We start from the raw sequence: 21038 nt of genomic DNA on the forward strand, positions 1-21038 counted from the left end.
CCGCCGAGCCTATGCAAGATAGGCTCGGCGTACGCAGTGGGTGGAAGGGGCAGCTTTTCGGGGGTTACGTTCGTATCTTATGCGCGTAACCCTTTGAAAATCTACTCCATTCCTTATAATGTAAGATTCCTCATATACAGGGAGTGTATGCGCACCATCTAAAGCGCTTAAATAGAGAGATTGAATGGGCCTATTCCATCTAGTTTTAGGTAGCTCGTGTCACTGTGCTTATGACATTTATTACTGGTACTAATTTTGGTCACCAGGGACATCATATTTTAATGAACTTATTATTCACCTGTAATGTTGTTATGTATAAGTGCTTTATGCATTAATTCCTTCTAACTGTATGTGGACCTTTACTTGCTCCACACTTGAATATTTATCACCATTATACAGCCCTGCATAGTAATGGTAACAAAATAAATAGTTTTATTTATTATCAACAGAAATTATGAAGGACTTATCCAGTGTCACGCTGAACTAGAACTGCCATCCATCTCCATGTTTTCAGAATAGACTGATTCAGTCCTGGGTTTTTTGGGGTTTTTTTGCATTCTGTACAATGGATTGCAAATGCATGAATGAGGTGGGGTAAAACCAGGACTGGATTAAGCTGTTCTGCAAAAAATAAAATTTGAGCCAGTTGGTACCCTACACTGAACTTTGTTCACCTACAGCCACTGCTCAGAGACTCTGCAGACCAGTCTGTGATCAGACAATCTGAGCTGGGTTTTATCACTGAGTCAATCCCATGACAGGTGCATAGCTCCATATTATTATTATTTATAAATCTTATATTCCTCCTCCTCCAAATTGTTCTGTTCACTGCGGATTACAAGTTTTACATTCATAATTAAAACAAACAATATTTACCACATATCGGTTATTATAAAATCCTATTTCAAAATGACCCACCAGAGCCGCCAAATGCCTCTCTGACGTGTGTCTGAGGGGAGAGAGCACTGCCTTTTAAAAAGACAGAGAAGGGGCCAAGAAAGAGGCTTACCCAGATCTGGATACAGAGATGCCCATAGCCTTCAGTTACAGTATTTAAGTTTGCAAAAGGTACAGAACATAACAGAAAGCCGTAGGTTGTGTCATTTGTTTTGACAGATGGATCCTCTTGTAAGCGTCACTGCTTCAGCGGTTGATCCCACTGCAGGAGCAATTTTGCATCTCCTGTGCTAAGTAGAGACATTATTTGACCAGTATAAAAATATGTAACGAATCACATTTACATTTTTCTTTTTCAAAATATACAATATTGATATTCATTGAAGCAGAAGGCTTGGGGTGGGGGGGGGGGGTCTGATTTACTATGGCTTTTCTCCCATTTTGTTTTTATAGAGGGGGGGAAGCTTAATAAATCAAGCCCTAGATCTCAAAATAAGAGGAATATTTTGAGAGTTAAATCGATTTTGCCCTGCTTTATTTGTTACTGCCTTCTATGAACAAATAATTAACCAGAAAAATCAGGTATCTTTCAAAATAAGAGAGCAGGGAAACCAGATGGATGCATGCTGTAATGACCGAACGCAGAATTGTGACAGGGACATTTTCATTATTTTGTGCCAGTTTATCTCAGTCATTTTACTCTAAAAATGGATTCCAATTACCCAAATTTAGTGTGAAGAAAATTACAAAACAGGGGATTGCCAAAAAATGCTGAACTTTTTCTTTAGATGTCTGATTAAACAAAAATGCATTTGCTGAGTTTGAAAATGACCATTCCCAAATTAAGGGTCTCCCTCTGACCCAAAAAGCCAGAAGGGGACACTTTCTGTGGCAGCTGAAATGAATCAAGCACAGCAGGTGTCATGAACACATGGAAGTTTTAATCTGGAACTCAGATCTCATATTCAAATTTCCAAGGGACTCATTGGCTGGACAATACATTTAAGATCAAAGCAGACTGTGAACTAGCTCACCTTGAAGAGGTTTTCCTCCTCCTGCTGATGGAAATCTGATAGAGCAGCAATGGAGCAGTGATGTTAGCATGTCCTGTGTCCAATCCCACCCTAGGAAACAGCAAGGCATGCTGACCCCATAGACTGCTCTGCTTGGCAGAGAATGACATTTCAATCTGTTGGTGTAACTAGCACTTTCATTTGCCACATTCTGCATTTTTCTGGCAGGGTTCATTTGGTAAGTCCAGCACCTGAGGGAATATCTAATACAGCTAAATGTTTAGCAAAATCAAGAGATCTCTTGCAAAATCGCCGAAACTCCCCATCATAGCTCCGGAGGCCATTTTAGGAGATGCAGTGTGTTGAAGGAATATATTCCAAGGTTTTTGGTCACATTCTTATCCATAATCAAGAACCCTAACCTGTATGATAGAAATGTGCTGCTCATGTCCCTTCTTTTGTCTGTTACAGGTGACACACTGCAGGCTCCGCACTCACCAATGGTGCTTTATTCTCTTCAATATAATGCTTTTCCATGCCTTGCTATTTGGAGCAGACTTTGTAGAGGAATACTTCTTGCAGTCATTACCAATTACCTACACAGATGTAAAAGTTCTTGAAATCAGAGAGCGAGCCAGAAAACTAGACATGGACTTTCTAAAAGATAACATCTCCAAGTCTTACCTTATCAGTGGAGTAGATATATGCTCTGGTCAAGATGTCTTCCTCCTGTCGGTCATTTTCAGCAACCCAGCAAACAAGACCAGGAGGGATCTGATCAGACAGACATGGGCCAACGTAACCCACGTAAAATATTACACTATTTTAACTGTGTTTGCTTTAGGAAAGCCCAACTCAGATACCACTCAGTTGGAAATCCTCAAGGAATCTGAAAGTCATGGAGATGTCATTGAAGGAAGTTTCCTAGATTCTTCTCAGAATCAAACTTTGAAGACAATAATGGTGATGCAGTGGATTGTGACCTTCTGCCCAAGTGCAAGATTTGTCCTCATAGCCAATGAAGACATTTTTGTGAATCTCCTCAGTCTCGTGGACTATTTGTTGAGCTTAAGAACACACCCTGAGGACATTTATATGGGCCGAGTTATCCATCAGACTCTATCTGTCAGAAATCCACATAGTTCCAATTTTTTTCAGAATCAACATGAAGAGAAGTTCTACCCAGACTACTGCAGTGGGACAGCCTATGTCATATCACAGGATGTAGCTCGGAAGGTGTATGTGGGTTTCAAGCAAGTGCCCATGTCACTGCCTTCTGACGTGTTCATTGGCATATGTGCTCATAATGCTGGCATTGTACCTATTCATAGCTCTAGATTTTCTGGGAAGAGGCACATCAGATACAACCGATGCTGTTACAAATTTATTTTCACATCTGCAGGAATGGAAGAGGAGGGTCTGACTTTAGAATGGCAGGAAATCAGTGATGGGAAAAAGTGCTCAGTGCTACAGACCTATTATGGACTGGTGTCCTGCAAAGTCTGGACCTACCTGGACAAACTGAAATATATTAAAAGTGAGGCTCTGTCTTTTTCTGATTAATGCTTAATTCTGTTTTGGAACAGGTACTGCGTTTTGTTTTAAAGCAATGCTTGACTGCTATAGTGAACATTAAGCACTGTCTTCCTACCTGTCTCCTGTGTCTTCATGAAGGCCAGCAATAGTTCAATGTATGGAGCAGTTTATTTAAGAATCATTAAAGTCTCTGGAAACAGTTTTTTCTAATGAAGAATGCATGATATCTTGAATATCTTTATTTACTACTAGCCCAGTGCTCATCATGCAATTGATCTCTGGTTCCTCAGCATAGTAATGCAATAGCATTGCCACTGAGCCATGCAGCTGGCCCTTGGTCCCAGCTTTTGAGCATAAGAGATTTGTATATTTTGTATGTAAACAATACAAAGAGAGAATTGACTATATATATACATATATTATATATAACTAATTCCACTGCTTCCCTCCTTTGGAGGTAAATTTGAAATTTGATTGCTTCTTCTGTGAAAGGGAATATTAAAATCAAGTTCACCCTCCTAGCAAACAATGATACAAATATCCATTATAAAACACAACATTATTATGTTATGTTCACTTGTTCCGTCCTTATGACAGATTTTTTTTCCCTTTGATTGATGTAATGCATGGTAGTGGGGGGAGGGAGAGGCTCTCAGAGTAAATTAGCTGCTTTGTAACAAGGCTGAGATTGAAAATTAACTCAAGAACATAAGAAATGTCATGCTGAGTCAGTTCAAGGTTCATCGAGCCCAGTATCCTGCTTCTGACAGTAGCCAATCCAGTACCTGGCAGATCCACTAAAGTAGATCTGTTTCCAGTTACTCACGTCCAGGGATAGTCTACCTGGCTATGGCTAATAATGTGTTATGGACTTTTCCTCCAGGAACTTGTCGAAACCTCTTTTAAACACCGTTATACAAGTCACCTTGACCTCATCCTCTGGCAACAAATTCCAGTACACTGAATGAAAAAGTACTTTCTATTTGTGTTAAATCGGCTGGTTGTTAGCTTTATGGAGTGTCACCTTGTTTTATTATTTTTTGAAAGGGTAAATAATTGTCCCTACTCATGATTTCATAAACTTCTTTCATGTCCCTTCTCAGCTATCTCTTTTTCAATCTGAAAGCCCTAACCTGCATAACCTCTCATCCTAGTATTCCATCCCAACCCCTTTATTATATTTGACAACACTCGTCTGCACCTTTTCCAGTTTTGCTACGTCTTTTTTGAGATCAAGCGAGCAGAATTGCATACAGTATTTGAGATGTGGTCACACCATGGCGCTATACAGAGGCAATATATTTTCTATTTTATTCTCCATTCCTTTTCAGATTATTCCTAACATTCTATTTGCTTTTTTGACTGCTGCTGCAGACGGAGCTAAAGATTTCAATGTATTGTCCACATGGACACTAAAGTCATTTTCCTGGGTGGTGACTCCCAATACAGAATCCAGCATTGTATACTTGTAGATGTGATTATTTTTTTTCCCCTATGTGCATCACTTTGCACTTTTTAACATTAAATTTCATCTGCCATTCAGATGCCTAGTTTCCTAGTCTTTCAAAGCCCCTTTGCAACACCTTTCAATGCACTGCTGTTTCAACAATTTTGAATAATTTTCTGTCATCTGCAAATGTGATCACCTTACTCATCATTCCTTTTTCCTGATCATTTATGAAGATGTTAAAAAGCACAGGTCCCAGTACCAATCCCTGTGGTCAGCCCTGCATTTGTTAATAAGCTCAAAGTAGTCCTGTGCCTAGGGCGGCAAAAAGTTGGACAGCAGGCTAGCTAGATTTGCTGCCTTCCAGCTCTGCCGAATCTCTTTCAGCAGAGAGCAGCCCTCTGCTACTCTGAAACAGGGGGGAGGTGAGGGAGTGGTGATAGCATCAACAGTGCCTAGGGATGGCAAAATCCTAAATCCATCACCACCTGTGGTACTCCACTAATAACTTTCTCCATTTGAAAAACTGACCTTCTAGTCCTACCCTTTGTTTCCTGTCTTTTAACCAGTTACCAACCCACAGTAGGGCATTGCCTCCTATCCCATGACTTTTTAATTTCTTGAGGAGTCTCTCATGGGGGGACTATTTGCTGACTTTTATGGACAGCAAAGATTCAATCCATGGCACCAGGTGTTGAAGGCTGGGAGAACTTGCTGCAGATCTACAAAGGCTCCTGGCTCTCTCTAGGGTATTGTAGCATATTTATCCTTTGTATTAGAATGAGCTAGACCTGCCTCTGCAGACTTCAATGGATCTTTATTGAGTGTGTCCCAAGCTGAGGGCTGAATATAAGGAGCCCTAGCCTGACACACCTTTGCTGATACAACAGTCCTCTTAGTTTGCTCTGGGAAATCATGGTTCATCCAGCCTAGTTTCTTCCTGGTTCCTGTTTGATTCCTGTTCTGCATTCTACTCCTGCTTCCTGCTCTGTGATTAATCCCTGTTTCTGCCTGGTATGCCCTGGCAGCCATGTGTACCCAAAGGCCCAATCCACCTGGAACTGCAGCTGTTTCAGACAAAAGATCGCCTGCTCCATCTTCAGTGATATCTGGTAGTTTCAAAGCACACTTTGTGTCCAGGCAAGGTAGCTTCCCAGCCTCGCTAGAACAAGCCTGTGACACTGTCCTCCATTTTGAACAATCAAAATCCCAATTGCAGATTTGGAAATGTTTTTGAAAATCTTGGGAACCCATTCCCTATCCCCCAAAAATAAAAAAATAGGGGCAGATTTTCAAAGGGGTTCGTGCATAAGATACGCGCGTACCCCCCGAAAACCTGCCTCAAGCTCCCCCTGCACGCACCGAGCCGTTGCATAGGCTGCCGGCGCGCACAAAGCCCCGGGACGCCCGTAAGTCCCAGGGCTTTGCTTGGGGGGCGTGGTGCCGGCCCGGGGCATTCTGGGGGCGTGGCCGAGGCCCCTGAAACTGCTCCCGGCGGGCGATTTAGTTAGGGCTGGGGGGTGGGTTAGGTAGGGGAAGGGAGGGAAAAGTGGAGAGGAACAAAAAAAAATTGCCTCGATTTCGGAGCGGCCTCGGAGGGAACGGGCAGCGCGCACAAGGTGCACAAATGTTCACCCCCTTGCGCGCGCCGACCCCGGATTTTAAAAGATACGCGCATATCTATTGAAATCCGGCATACTCTTGTTTGCGCAGGGTTGTGTGAACAAAAGTATGCCCGTGCGCTTCTTATAAAATCTACCTCATAGTTTTTAGATTATTCCTGTGAGTTTGAATACTTGGGACTATTGGTGTGAAAAGTTTCAGTTTCCCACCTTATCTAGAAGTTGCTTGGAATTTAAATGTATGCTATGTTATGTATATAGAAATAGCAACTAATTATCTGGAATGTATTTATGAGTTTTACCAAGCTGAGGACCTTAAGAAAAGAAATATAGTTAATTTCCAAGATTTGTATAACTATAATGTTATATTCATAATAAAAGCCATCTGCTCATCTACTCAATTCTCTATTTTTTTTTTAATGATTTGGCAACATTAAAAGATCAATTAAACTTAGGCCTGGATTCACTATTCTCGCAGAGAATACTGAATCGCGCGGTACCGGGGGGCAAAACAGGGGGCAGGCCTGTGAAAGCCGGCAGCCATCGCATCAGTGCGAAACTGGCGGCGATAAGGGTCCTTACCTTTCGCCGCCAGCAATGTCTCTGCAGCGTCGGCCCCAGTGCCGCCCTGACTCCTCCTCTTCCAGGGCCGACTCCACCACAACTCCTCCTCTGCCGGGGCCGACTCCGCCCCGATTTAGGTATCGCACGTGAAAAGTCCCTTTTCGCGTGCGATCCCTTTTGAGAATGATCCCCTTAGTTTATTAGGGAAACTACTTTAGCTTCACTGAATCTACTTCAACAATTTCACTGCATTGTCATTCCATAGCCACATAGCTCTCCATTCTAGAAAATCCAGAAGTGTGTAAAAAATTATATATACTTGGTATATTGGGGCATGCAGGAGCCTGGCCAAACTATCTTATACAGCATGAAAAAAAAAATGCTGTGTCCCAAATATGTCCTATTATTACATAAGAACATAAGATATGCCATACTGGGTCAAACCAAGGGTCCATCAAGCCCAGCATCCTGTGTCCAACAGTGGCCAATCCAAGTCACAAGTACCTGGCAAGTACCCAAACATTAGATAAATCACAAGCTACTATTGCTTATTAATTAATAGCAATTTTTTGGATTTTTCCTTTAGGAACTTATCCAAACCTTTTTTAAACACAATTACACTAACTGCTATAACCACATCTTCTGGCAATGAATTCCAGAGCTTAACTATGCACTGCGTGAAAAAGAATTTTATTCTATTTATTTTAAATGAGCTACTTCATAACTTCATGGAGTGTGCCCTAGTTCTATTTATCTGAGAGAATAAATAACCAATTTACATTAACTTGTTCAAATCCTTTCATCATATCCCCCCCTCGGTCGCCTCTTCTCCAAACTGAACAGCCCTAACTTCCTTAGCCTTACCTCATAGGGTAGCTGTTCCATGGCACATATTTTGGTCGCCTTTCTCTGCACTTTCTCCAGTGCAACTATATCTTTTTTGAGATGCGGCGACCAGAATTGCACACAGTATTCAAGATGCAGTCTCACCATGAAGTGATACAGAGGCATTATGCAATCCATCATTTTATTTGCCATTCCCTTCTTAATAATTCCTAACATTCTGTTTGCTTTTTTGACTGCTGCAGCACACTGAGCCAACGATTTCAATGTAATATCCACTATGATGCCCTGAACTCTTTCCTAGGTGGTAACTCCTAAGATAAAACCTAACATCATGTAACTACAGCAAGGATTATTTTTCCCTATATGCATCACTTTGCACTTGTCCACGTTAAATTTCATCTGCCATTTGGACATCCAATTTTCCAGTCTCGCAAGGTCCTCCTGCAATTTATCACAATCCACTTGAAATTTAACTACTCTGCATAATTTTGTGTCATCCACAAATTTGATCACTTCATTCATTGTACCCCTTTCCAGATCATTTATAAATATATTATAATGCACTGGTCCAAGTAGAGAACCCTGAGGCACTCCACTGTTTACCTTTTTCCACTGTGAAAACAGACCATTTAATCCTATTCTCTGTTTCTTGTCTTTTTGTCGAACACCTTCGAAAATCCAAATACATTACTCATCAGCCCCTATTATAGAGTATAGTATAATAGGGGCTGATGAGTAAAGATGGCGCCAGCCATCCAGTGCTCCTACCATGTGACAGGGGCCGGCCAATGGCACGGATACCCTGTCACATGGTAAGGGCAAAGGAGCATCGGCGCCATTTTTTTTTTTTAGAACAGCTGATGCCTGGGAACGGGAAATCTCTGCCCGAGGCCCCCCTGGATCTCTCCTCTCCCGGAGGCCCCCCTGGATCTCTCCCCAAGGCCCCCGTGGACCACCAGGTAATTTTAAAAGGTTTTGGGGGGTCAGGAGGGGGGGTCGATTTAAAGGGTCGGGTGGGTTGGTTTTTTTTAGCGGCGCGGGCCTCCCTAAAAAAAAAATTAGCGATGTGAATTGGAATCGGAAACGATTCCAATTCACATATCTTAACGATCAGATTCCCCCCCCCCCAGCCGAATCTGATCGTTAAGACGATATTGCACACGATTCACATCTCTAAATGATAATGATAGCTTTATGGAGCAATTGGTTCAGGAACCGACGAGAGAGGGAGCAATTTTAGATCTAATTCTCAGTGGAGCACAGGACTTGGTGAGAGAGGTAACGGTGGTGGGGCCGCTTGGCAATAGTGATCATAATATGATCAAATTTGATGTAATGACTGGAAGAGGAACAGTGTGCAAATCCAAGGCTCTCGTACTAAACTTTCAAAAGGGAAACTTTGATAAAATGAGAAAAATTGTTAGAAAAAAACTGAAAGGAGCAGCTACAAAAGTAAAAAATGTCCAAGAGGCATGGTCATTGTTAAAAAATACCATTCTAGAAGCACAGTCCAGATGTATTCCACACATTAAGAAAGGTGGAAAGAAGGCAAAACGATTACCGGCATGGTTAAAAGGGGAGGTGAAAGAAGCTATTTTAACCAAAAGATCTTCATTCAAAAATTGGAAGAAGGATCCAACAGAAGAAAATAGGATAAAGCATAAACATTTGCAAGTTAAATGTAAGACATTGATAAGACAGGCTAAGAGAGAATTTGAAAAGAAGTTGGCTGTAGAGGCAAAAACTCACAGTAAAAACTTTTTAAAATATATCCGAAGCAGAAAGCCTGTGAGGGAGTCAGTTGGACCATTAGATGATCGAGGGGTTAAAGGGGCACTTAGAGAAGAAAAGGCCATCGCGGAAAGATTACATGATTTCTTTGCTTCGGTGTTTACTAAAGAGGATGTTGGGGAGGTACCCGTAATGAAGAAGGTTTTCATGGGTAATGATTCAGATGGACTGAATCAAATCACGGTGAACCTAGAAGATGTGGTAGGCCTGATTGACAAACTGAAGAGTAGTAAATCACCTGGACCGGATGGTATACACCCCAGAGTTCTGAAGGAACTAAAAAATGAAATTTCAGACCTATTAGTAAAAATTTGTAACTTATCATTAAAATCATCCATTGTACCTGAAGACTGGAGGATAGCAAATGTAATCCCAATATTTAAAAAGGGCTCCAGGGGTGATCCGGGAAACTACAGACCGGTTAGCCTGATGTCAGTGCCAGGAAAAATAGTGGAAAGTGTTCTAAACATCAAAATCACAGAACATATAAAAAGACATGGTTTAATGGAACAAAGTCAGCATGGCTTTACCAAGGGCAAGTCTTGCCTCACAAAACTGCTTCACTTTTTTGAAGGAGTTAATAAACATGTGGATAAAGGTGAACCGGTAGATATAGTATACTTGGATTTTCAGAAGGCGTTTCACAAAGTTCCTCATGAGAGGCTTCTAGGAAAAGTAAAGAGTCATGGGATAGGTGGAGATGTCCTTTCATGGATTGCAAACTGGCTAAAAGACAGGAAACAGAGAGTAGGATTAAATGGACAATTTTCTCAGTGGAAGGGAGTGGACAGTGGAGTGCCTCAGGGATCTGTATTGGGACCCTTACTTTTCAATGTATTTATAAATGATCTGGAAAGAAATACGACGAGTGAGATAATCAAATTTGCAGATGACACAAAATTGTTCAGAGTAGTTAAATCACAAGCAGATTGTGATAAATTGTAGGAAGACCTTGTGAGACTGGAAAATTGGGCATCCAAATGGCAGATGAAATTTAATGTGGATAAGTGCAAGGTGATGCATATAGGGAAAAATAACCCATACTATAATTACACAATGTTGGGTTCCATATTAGGTGCTATAACCCAAGAAAGAGATCTAGGTGTCATAGTGGATAACACATTGAAATCGTCGGTTCAGTATGCTGCGGCAGTCAAAAAAGCAAACAGAATGTTGGGAATTATTAGAAAGCAAATGGTGAATAAAACGGAAAATGTCATAATGCCTCTGTATCGCTCCATGGTGAGACCGCACCTTGAATACTGTGTATAATTCTGGTCGCCGCATCTCAAAAAAGATATAATTGCGATGGAGAAGGTACAGAGAAGGGCTACCAAAATGATAAGGGGAATGGAACAACTCCCCTATGAGGAAAGACTAAAGAGGTTAGGACTTTTCAGCTTGGAGAAGAGACGACTGAGGGGGGATATGATAGAGGTGTTTAAAATCATGAGAGGTCTAGAATGGGTAGATGTGAATTGGTTATTTACTCTTTCGGATAGTAGAAAGACTAGGGGGCACTCCATGAAGTTAGCATGGGGCACATTTAAAACTAATCGGAGAAAGTTATTTTTTACTCAACGCACAATTAAACTCTGGAATTTGTTGCCAGAGGATGTGGTTAGTGCAGTTAGTATAGCTGTGTTTAAAAAAAGATTGGATAAGTTCTTGGAGGAGAAGTCCATTACCTGCTATTAAGTTCACTTAGAGAATAGCCACTGCCATTAGCAATGGTTACATGGAATAGACTTAGTTTTTGGGTACTTGCCAGGTTCTTATGGCCTGGATTGGCCACTGTTGGAAACAGGATGCTGGGCTTGATGGACCCTTGGTCTGACCCAGTATGGCATTTTCTTATGTTTCTTATGCAGGAAAGGGCTCCCTTGGAATAGTTTGGCCCCTAGAGTGGAGCATGAGCCTTCAAAGCGTGGCGACGTGAAGGAGGTCTCGCTGGGAACAGCAGTTCAACATGGGTCAACAGGTACTAAGAGATAGGCTGCAACACCGGGGAGAGTTCCCTTTCCTTTGAGCAGGAAAGGGCTCCGCGGAATGGGTTGGTCCCTAGAGTGTATAATGGTACAAATTGTTAGGATTTAAGCATGTGCAAACAGATCATGTCTTCATGAGCAAGATGGAGGAAGTTCTCTTCTCTGCCCTGAAACTATAAGTAAATTTTTTGATTTATTTAAGGATCCATGCTGTGAAGGTTTAATATTTTGACTTGCCGGAGACTGTTTCCCTTTGCAACGAGGGTTCAGCCGTTAGGACCAAAAGAAGTGCTGGCGTCATCTCCTGCCCAAATCTACAATATCGACCTATGTTGACTTTGTACCCTACAGTGCCTCTGTAAATATGGGAACACAGAGGATGAACTAGACTGCAACTACCACCAGTTTTCTATAGTACTAGAAGAAACATTAATGTTGGCACCTAAGAAAGATTTAGGGAACATGGCCCCCATATTTTGAAGCTCATGAAAACTATTGAGCATATGAAATATGCAGGTTCCAAACATCTTAAGTCAGCTTTTTATGTTCGTACATTCCAAATGTGGATGGACAGGCACAGTGTTTGAGGTCAAGCCCTTGTAGGGCCGTAAAGCCTGGATGGACAGGCACAGCATTTGAGGATAGAGGTCAAGCCCTCGTAGGGACATAAGGCCTGAACAGACAGGCACAGCATTACAGGTCAAGCTCTTGTAGGGACATAAGGCCTGGATGGACCAGCACAGCATTCGAGGACAGAGGTCAAGCCCTCATAGGGACATAAGGCCTGGACGGACAGGCACAGCATTAGAGGTCAAGCACTTGTAGGGACATAAGGCCTGGATGGACAGGCACAGCATTCGAGGATAGAGGTCAAGTCCTTGTAGGGTCATAAGGCCTGGACGGACAGGCACAGCATTCGAGGATAGAGGTCAAGCTCTTGTAGGGACATAAGGCCTGGATGGACAGGCACAGCATTCGAGGATAGAGGTCAAGCCCTCGTAGGGACATAAGGCCTAGACGATCAGGCACAGCATTCGAGGTCAAACCCTTTTAGAGACGTAAAGCCTGGATGGACAGGCACAGCATTCGAGGTCAAACCCTTGTAGAGACATAAAGCCTGGATGGACAGGCACAGCATTCGAGGATAGAGGTCAAGCCCTCGTAGAGTCATAAAGCCTGGATGGACAGGGAGCAGGCACAGCATTCGAGGATAGAGGTCAAGCCTCATCGGGACATAAGAGCTGGACAGACGGGCACAGCATAAGAGGATTTCCTTTGTGCAGGTATGTTGTGGTTTGATCTGTCACTTCTTCTTGAACTGATTCACTACCAGAAGAAAATGGCATCTTTTTCATTTCTGAAAGATAATTCAACAGAGGATGCTTTTAGAGCAATAGAGAGGGTCATTTGTGAAGCAAGAACTGATCTGGAGATTATTTGTGAATACCCAGAAGCTATTAACTGTACTTATACACTTCAGCTGATGACAAAGGAACGTGAAGAGCTCTCAGAAATAAGAAAACCGCTACTCAAGTCCAAATCTACAATATCAACCTATGTTGTCTTTGTAGTTTTCATAGTGCAGTGGTTCTCAACCCTGTCCTGGGGACCCCCCCAGCCAGTCGGGTTTTCAGGATATCCACAATGAATATGCATGAGAGAAAATTTGCATACACTGTCTCCATAACATGCAAATTTTCTCTCATGCATATTCATTGTGGATATCCTGAAAACCCGACTGGCTGGTGGGGTCCCCAGGACAGGGTTGAGAACCACTGACATAGTGCCTCTGTAAACTATGGAAAGACAGAGGATGAACTAGAGTGCAACTACCACCAGTATTCTATACTACTAGAACCATTACTGTTGGCACCTAAGAAAGATTTCCGGAACATGGCCCATATTATGAAGGTCATGAAAACTATTGAGCATATGAAATATGCAAGCTCCAAACATCTGAAGTCAGCTTTTTATGTTCTTACATTCAAAATGTAGATGTTACTGCACAACACCCTATTTCCTCCATGGTGGGTTGTCGCTTCTGCCACATGGCAGGGGGCTGCTGGTCTGCCACCTGACTGCCTGAAGGGGCTGAGGGCATGGGGTGACTCTGCTCCTTTTCAACCACTTTACGCTGCCTGGAAAAAGGGGTCCCCTGACTGGTACTACCACCATCCCCAGATAGCAGTACTTTTGTTGGGTGTTGCCCCTTCATATGATGCGTCATGTCAAAATTAGATAGATGTCCCATTTGCTTGCCTCTGCTAATAGCCCTGCCACAGTAATTACACTGAGCAAAACGCAGGTCCTCTGTCACTTTAAAGTGGCTCCAGATTGCAGATGTCTTTCGTGATCCCTTCTCTATAGCCTTCAGGGTGAATGCTGGCACTGAGAAGCAATGCCAGGGGCATCAATCACACTCTGTGCCTGCGCTGACTGCTCTTCCTCCTCATCATCATCAGTTTCATCTCTCCCCTGCAGCACTGAAGTGGAGGCTAAGACAGGACTAACGAATCCTCCTAAACCTTCGTCAGCTATTACTTCTTCCATTTCTGATGATGAGAATCCCATACAAGATGATTCTTCATCGGAATCAGAAGCAAATAGTGCCTGCACTACATTGTCAACGCTAAGTCGAGTCTGCTGTCGGACTGCTGCTTTTGGGTGTCGCCACTTTGTTTTGCATGACTCCGCCTCCCCTTCCCTCACCTCCAAAACTACAGGGTCAGAAACAGCTGGTGGCGATGCATCATCTTTAGATTTCATTTTTTTATGGATGGAACTGCCTGCCCCTCCAGAGATTTTAGATTGGAACAGGTCCCTTTTTAACTTTAATGGGGGTCTGAAACTCCCTTTTGAGGTGCCTTTTCTCTCAGTCCCAATCACTCGACCACATCTAGCTTTCCCTGACATAATGGATTTAATGTCACTGCCTACTAGGGATTTCAATTAAAATAATTATTTCCAAAAGAGGCCCACTGGGGATTTGGCTTCAGAGACCACCGCTGTCCCAATATACATGAGTTTGCAAAACTGGCTGCCCACAGGCACAGTGCCTTGATGTGCACTAATGTAATGTATGTGCACACAACAAAGTTGTAACTACAAAAGAGGTCCACTGGGGATTTGGCTTCAGAGACCACCGCTGTCCCAATATACGTGAGTCTGCAAAACTACCCAGTGCCTGCCCACTGTCACTGATGCCCAGTGCATTGCCTTCTTGGATTAAAAGAGCACAGAGAGACAGTGAGTTCAATAAAAAAAAAAAACAAACCTGCAGTTAACAAAAAAGCCTGGCTTGGCACAGCAGAAAAATTGATGAAATATCTGTTTCAATGGCAATCTATCAAACTAGCTAGAAACTGAATATATCTCCCACCCACAACACCCAAATGCTGCTTGCAACCTACCCCAGGTGGTAAAATAAGCAGCAAAATGCCACTGCTAGGGCTAGCAGTTTCTCTCAGTGGCACAGACAGAGAGACCATCTCAGATCAATTAAAAAAGTGTGGTAAAAAAAAACAAAAAACAGGGCTAGCTGGCACTGCAGCCAAATTGAACAAATATCTTTTTCTATCGAAGTAGCTAGCAATTGAATACAGATTTGAGACACTCAGACTAGCTCTGACTTCAGCCACCTCCCCGGACCACCTCCCTAGATCATCCCCACCAAGAAAGTGCGTGGCACGCCGCATGCTTAACATATAAATAGCGCTGCATCATCAGGAATAGTGTCACAGAGCACTGAGTGAGAGTGGCGATTGGCCGCCTTAGAAAAATGCTTAGCTCTGATAGGTTGCATTCTGGTCTCCTTGCCAACTTGTCTGACCCACTCTATGACAGGGCTGTGAGGACACTTATGACTCACAGGAAAGGGCTGGTTTTTGCTATCTCCTATTTCAAACGGCCGGTAAGAAATCACTGCGAGCCAAAAAAATGAAACTAATGATATGTTTGTATTCGTGGGGGATCACAATAAATTTTGTGAACCCACAAATACAACGAAAGGGACGTATACATTGTGGATTGCCAATGCATTGAAAACGAATGCACATCCCTACCAGTCAACATAGGAAAAGTGGAAGTGGGGTATCTCATAGAAGATTTATTGCTTATTTTGTACCAGAGGTGTCACAGCACATTAAATAGAGGATAAAGTCCAGAAAAGTTGCTAACAGAAATCCCAGACCCCATGAGCCGTGTTTTGCCACAGGGCTGTCTCAAGTGGGGGGAAGCAACTGTCTAAAAAATAGAAAAAAGTGAAAACAAGGCAAAATGGATCCCATATCTGATGTATAAGCAAACAAAATTAAATAGAAAAACGCTTACATAAACGCTAGAGTGGAAAAGGAAATTATGTTAAAAAGCAGCTTTTTTTTTTTTTTTTTTTTACAGTTTTTCTATTGTGTATTGTAGATGGTTGCTTCCTCCCCTTGAGACAGACCTGTGGCAAAACTAAGCTCTGGCGGGGTCTTCAGAATGACATGACTCATCTATGATATCCCACTTCCCCTTATCTTAAATAAATAACAGCAAGAGACTCTATAGAACAGTAGATTGGACTAAAATAAACTGGACTATGGATTTAGAGGCAAAGACCCCACAAAAATGCAGATCCATGGCTAAAATTAACAAAATAAATATCAGTATATAACTTAGATACTGCATGTCTTGAAGATGCTAAAAGGGACATAATTACTGAGTGATATAGCATCTTGTGCTCCTATTTATTTATTTGATTTATATTCCGCTTTTCAGCACTTCAGAGCTATGATACTCACTGTCTGTTCTTATTCTTAATCATGTTTTACCAATAAAGATGTTACATTTCTGAATGTCTCGTTATATTATTATTGTCTCGTTATATTATTATTATTATGTCTCGTTATATTATTATTAATTATATTATTATTATTATTATTAATTGTTAGCATTGTTATATATATATATTTTCTCTGTTTCTTGGATTAACTATGTTCATTGTAAACCGCGAACTTGAAGCGATAGTTACTGTTCATTGTAAACCGGGGTGATATGTATATTATACAGGAACCTCCGGTATATAAATCCTTAAATAAATAAATAAATAAATATATAGATTGGTAGAAAGCCAACAACAGTCAATAGAGATCTTTGCACACTACCACCCAATTTGCAATTATTTGTGAGGCTACTCAAAATATCACCTGTGGGATTTCACTCAATTATGTATGTTCCCTCTGTAAAAGAACATTCCCTAGAAAGGCATTACAATAAATCTAACTCAGGACTTAATGACTGGGTTCTCATCAAAATCACTACCAATAACCTCCAGCCATTCATCCAATCCATGTTTAGACTTTATTGCTGTTCTCTGTCTCAGCACTGTCTTTTTCAAGAAAAGAATCTCAGTTCTGCTTTCCCATCTCATTATGTATTTTTCTGCTTTCATACGGTGACAAACGCAGAGGTTCATTCTTTTTCATCTAACGACGTCACTACTATTGTGACAACAAACATCTCTGCATGAAATAGCCAAAAAGCTGCAATGAAATGCCACAAGTTTCCTGCATGATAGTGCCTCTTCATGACACATAGTGATCTACAAATTACCAATTTTAGGAACTCAAGTCTTATGTCCTCCAATGAAGTGTCACTGAATTGATACACAAACCAGTCGCCAGCAGAGGAATAGAGCATATTAAATAATAATGAAATCAGAACTCAGTTACAGAAGGACGTGTGATGCCTATGTCATGTTTCTTCTGGAGCTCTTAGCAACCACCTTGTGTCTTTGTCACCTGAGTTGACTCTTCTGAGGCTGAGCAGAAGACAGGGAAGGTACCGCACTGTTTGTGCCTGGCCATACAATACGAGATCCGGCTGTTAAGACCTGAGGACTCAGGAACAGACTAAGCATCAGACCAAATGATGTGAGTAAAGCATGTTATGCTAATTTTCCTTCATGATTTCTCCCTAGCCGTTCCTATAAAGCATGCACAGCATCTTGTTTTGACTGAAAGACGAGAAGCTTTGTATCTTGTAGTCATAAAGTGTTGTTTTTGGGAGGGCTTTCATTCAGTTTTCACCGACTAGCCATTCAGGAGCATTGTACGTTTTTGTTCATAGGGAGAGCATTAACTTTAGCAGGTAAATGCCATAACCAGAATAATGAGATTGGGTCCTACGTATATTCTACGGTGGTTATTGATTGGTATATAAAATGGAGCATCTGGCAAGTTTTCTCACTGTATGACAGATATTTCCTATGTGAGAATCACTACAGGGGTCCTACAACATTTAGTTGTGAAAGTGTCATCTTGCTGAGAGCCTATGTAATTTACAATACTATATTCGTCAAGAAGTGCTGAGCGATGCTAAAAAGCTACGTTCTTATGTAATTAAATTCATATTCTTTTGTTTGAATTGGGGATGGGGTGGTAGAGGAGTTGGCCCGAGTTTCCTCCTTTTCTTTTGCACTTCAGTTGGAACCAGCTTTTCTTAGACTACAGCACCACAACCCTTGGGGATTTTCTCCTGTTTCACTGGTGTATCCCCCCCTCCTAACTCACTTAGCTCAATCACTGCAGCAACAGTCTGCGGCCCGGGGCCAAGCACCAGCCCTCCTTCTGGAATCCTGCCATCATGAGCCTTAAATCTAAAGTATCATATTAATGGGGTTCTCCTCTCTACTCCCCCTTCCAACGAGCCACCCCATACAACTAATAATGTTAAAGTTACCTGTGGACATGTGGAACTTGGCAAGGGAAAAATAAGATAATGCAAAAGCATCATGGTTTACAACTGGCATGTAATGAGAACTTAATATCATTTTTATGATGGTGTACTACTGGAAATACCTCACCAGCTTTAACAGATTATCTGCTAGGGAAGAAAATGTATTCTGTTTGGAATCTCTCTTTTTAAAGCATAGGGTGGGTATTATATTCCACAAAAATACTGCAGAATTGCACTTGACTATTAGTGATAATTAATGTTAGTAATTGGGAGGTATAATGCATAAACTCTGCTTGTGCTTTAGTTTTAAGAGAACTAAAGCAGGTCATTACATTGTTTTAAAGCAAGTACCTGAATGTAATGCTCTTTGAGGTGGCTAAAAACAGCATATTAATACAATAAATAAATAAGTAAATAAACAAACCAGTAAAATTAACTACAATAGCTTAGGCCAGTAGAAAATTGGGTGGAACCAGCTAAAAAGATATTTATTACATGCTTTCATATCATTGCATGCATATGTATTAACACCACCAAAAATTAAAATATTTCAATGATGTTGAAAGCCTATGGTAAAGATTGCTTTATAATTAATGGATATGGTAAAAATAATTATGTTTAATTAGAGACTCTTGTAAATCGTGCAGTAGAAGTAAGTCACCTAAATTGCAGAAGATTCATTGTCACCAGAAGATCACAGAATTATGAATATTAGAACTCGTTGCCCCCTCATGTATGATTTAAAACAAGTTAATTTCTCTTATGTGCCTCACCTTTGCTGTGTGCCATATATAGTATCCTATTCTGTCTCAAATTTCTCTGCCTTGTTTAAGTGCCAGCTTTGTTTGCACCTTAGACTTAAAGAAAAGAATGAGATCATGAAAAGACACAGAAATAAGATGCTAATAACTAACCTTATCCTTCAAATAAATATGAGACTGTGGAAGTCTGCAAGTAGGGTTACCCGCTGCCTCCATACAAGCCTTGCAGCTAGTGCAACATAATGTAGTACAACTTATCAGTGGCATTAGGCGAAATAAGCATATTACACCTATTTTGCAAGGATTGCACTGGCATCCAGTGAGATTGAGGTCCCAGTTGAAGGTATTAGTTATACATAAATTGATGCATTCAGACACTTCTTGTATAGTAGCTGCCAAATTAAATTGCTATACTCCAACTCGGACATTGCGATCCTTGGGCATCAACCTCTTAGAATTACTACCTTCCATTTGGCAGAGATTACAAGGTACACATGAGAACATTTTACTTTATAGGGCCAACCTTATGGAATGCATTACCTTTGGATCTGAGGAGTGAGAAAGATCTAAAATTGTAAGAAAAAGGAGGTGATAATCTCTTTGTACAAGTCCATGGTGAGGCCTCACCTGGAGTACTGTGTTCAGTTCTGGAGACCATATCTCAAAAGGGACAGAGACAGGATGGAGGCTGTCAAGAGAAGGGCAACCAAATTGGTGGGTGGTCTCCATCAAATGACTTATGAGGAAAGGTTGAAGGACCTAAATATGTATACCCTGGAGGAGAGAAGGTACTAGGGAGATATGATTCAGACCTTCAGATACCTGAAAGGTTTTAATAATGCACAATCAACAAACCTTCTCTGTTGGAAAGAAATCAGTAGAACTAGGGGTCATGAAATGAAACTCCAGGGAGGACGACTCAGAACCAATGTCAGGAAATATTTCTTCACTCACTATTGCTCTCTGCTTTAATGGCAGGGAGAAAAGGGGAATTCATTTTGGATAGCAACCAACAAGGACATGAATTCTACGGTCTGGGAAAACAAATAAGCATGGGGTAACTTATTGATGTGGCATTTATTACCCTTAACCAATAAGTCTTATACTTGTGATCTAACCCCAACATTACTCTCTGCTTCAATGGCAAGAGATAATGGGGAATTGGACTCAGACAGCAACCAACAAGGGCCCTGACTTTAATGGTTTGGGAAACTAAGTATGGCAGTAACTTGCATGGCACAGCAGTTGCCACTCCCCTGATGCTACCTTTATTGGGGAGACCTGTATGGCGTGGCTGGTGCTACCATAAGCTTGCTGGGCAGACTGGATGGACCATTTGGTCCTTCTCTATCGTCATTTCTAAATTTCTATGTTTAGGAAAACAGTTAAAAGCCCTATTGTTCAAATAAGCCTATGAGTCCTCTGTGAGTTGTTATTATTTCGTAACTTTACTGTCACTTGGTTTTATTGTATATGTTATTTGTGTGATTGTCTTATCGCATTGAATAGAGATATTATGAATTTTTTTCTTGGAATCCACACTGAACGAACTGTGGAAGCTGCGGAATAGAAACTGTTTCTAGTGGATGCATGGAACAGGATCCCAGTGGCAGTGGCTGTGACCATGGCCAAAATTTGTAACAGCTTTCAAGATGGGGATGGAACAGCTCCCCTATGAGGAAAGGCTGAAGAGGTTAGGGCTGTTCAGCTTGGAGAAGAGACGGATGAGGGGGGATATGATAGAGGTTTTTAAGATCATGAGAGGTCTTGAACGAGTAGATGTGACTCGGTTATTTACACTTTCGAATAATAGAAGGACTAGGGGGCATTCCATGAAGTTATCAAGTAGCACATTT

This window comes from Rhinatrema bivittatum, chromosome 8, assembly GCF_901001135.1.
Source record: "Rhinatrema bivittatum chromosome 8, aRhiBiv1.1, whole genome shotgun sequence".
Taxonomy (NCBI): Eukaryota; Metazoa; Chordata; class Amphibia; order Gymnophiona; family Rhinatrematidae; genus Rhinatrema; species Rhinatrema bivittatum.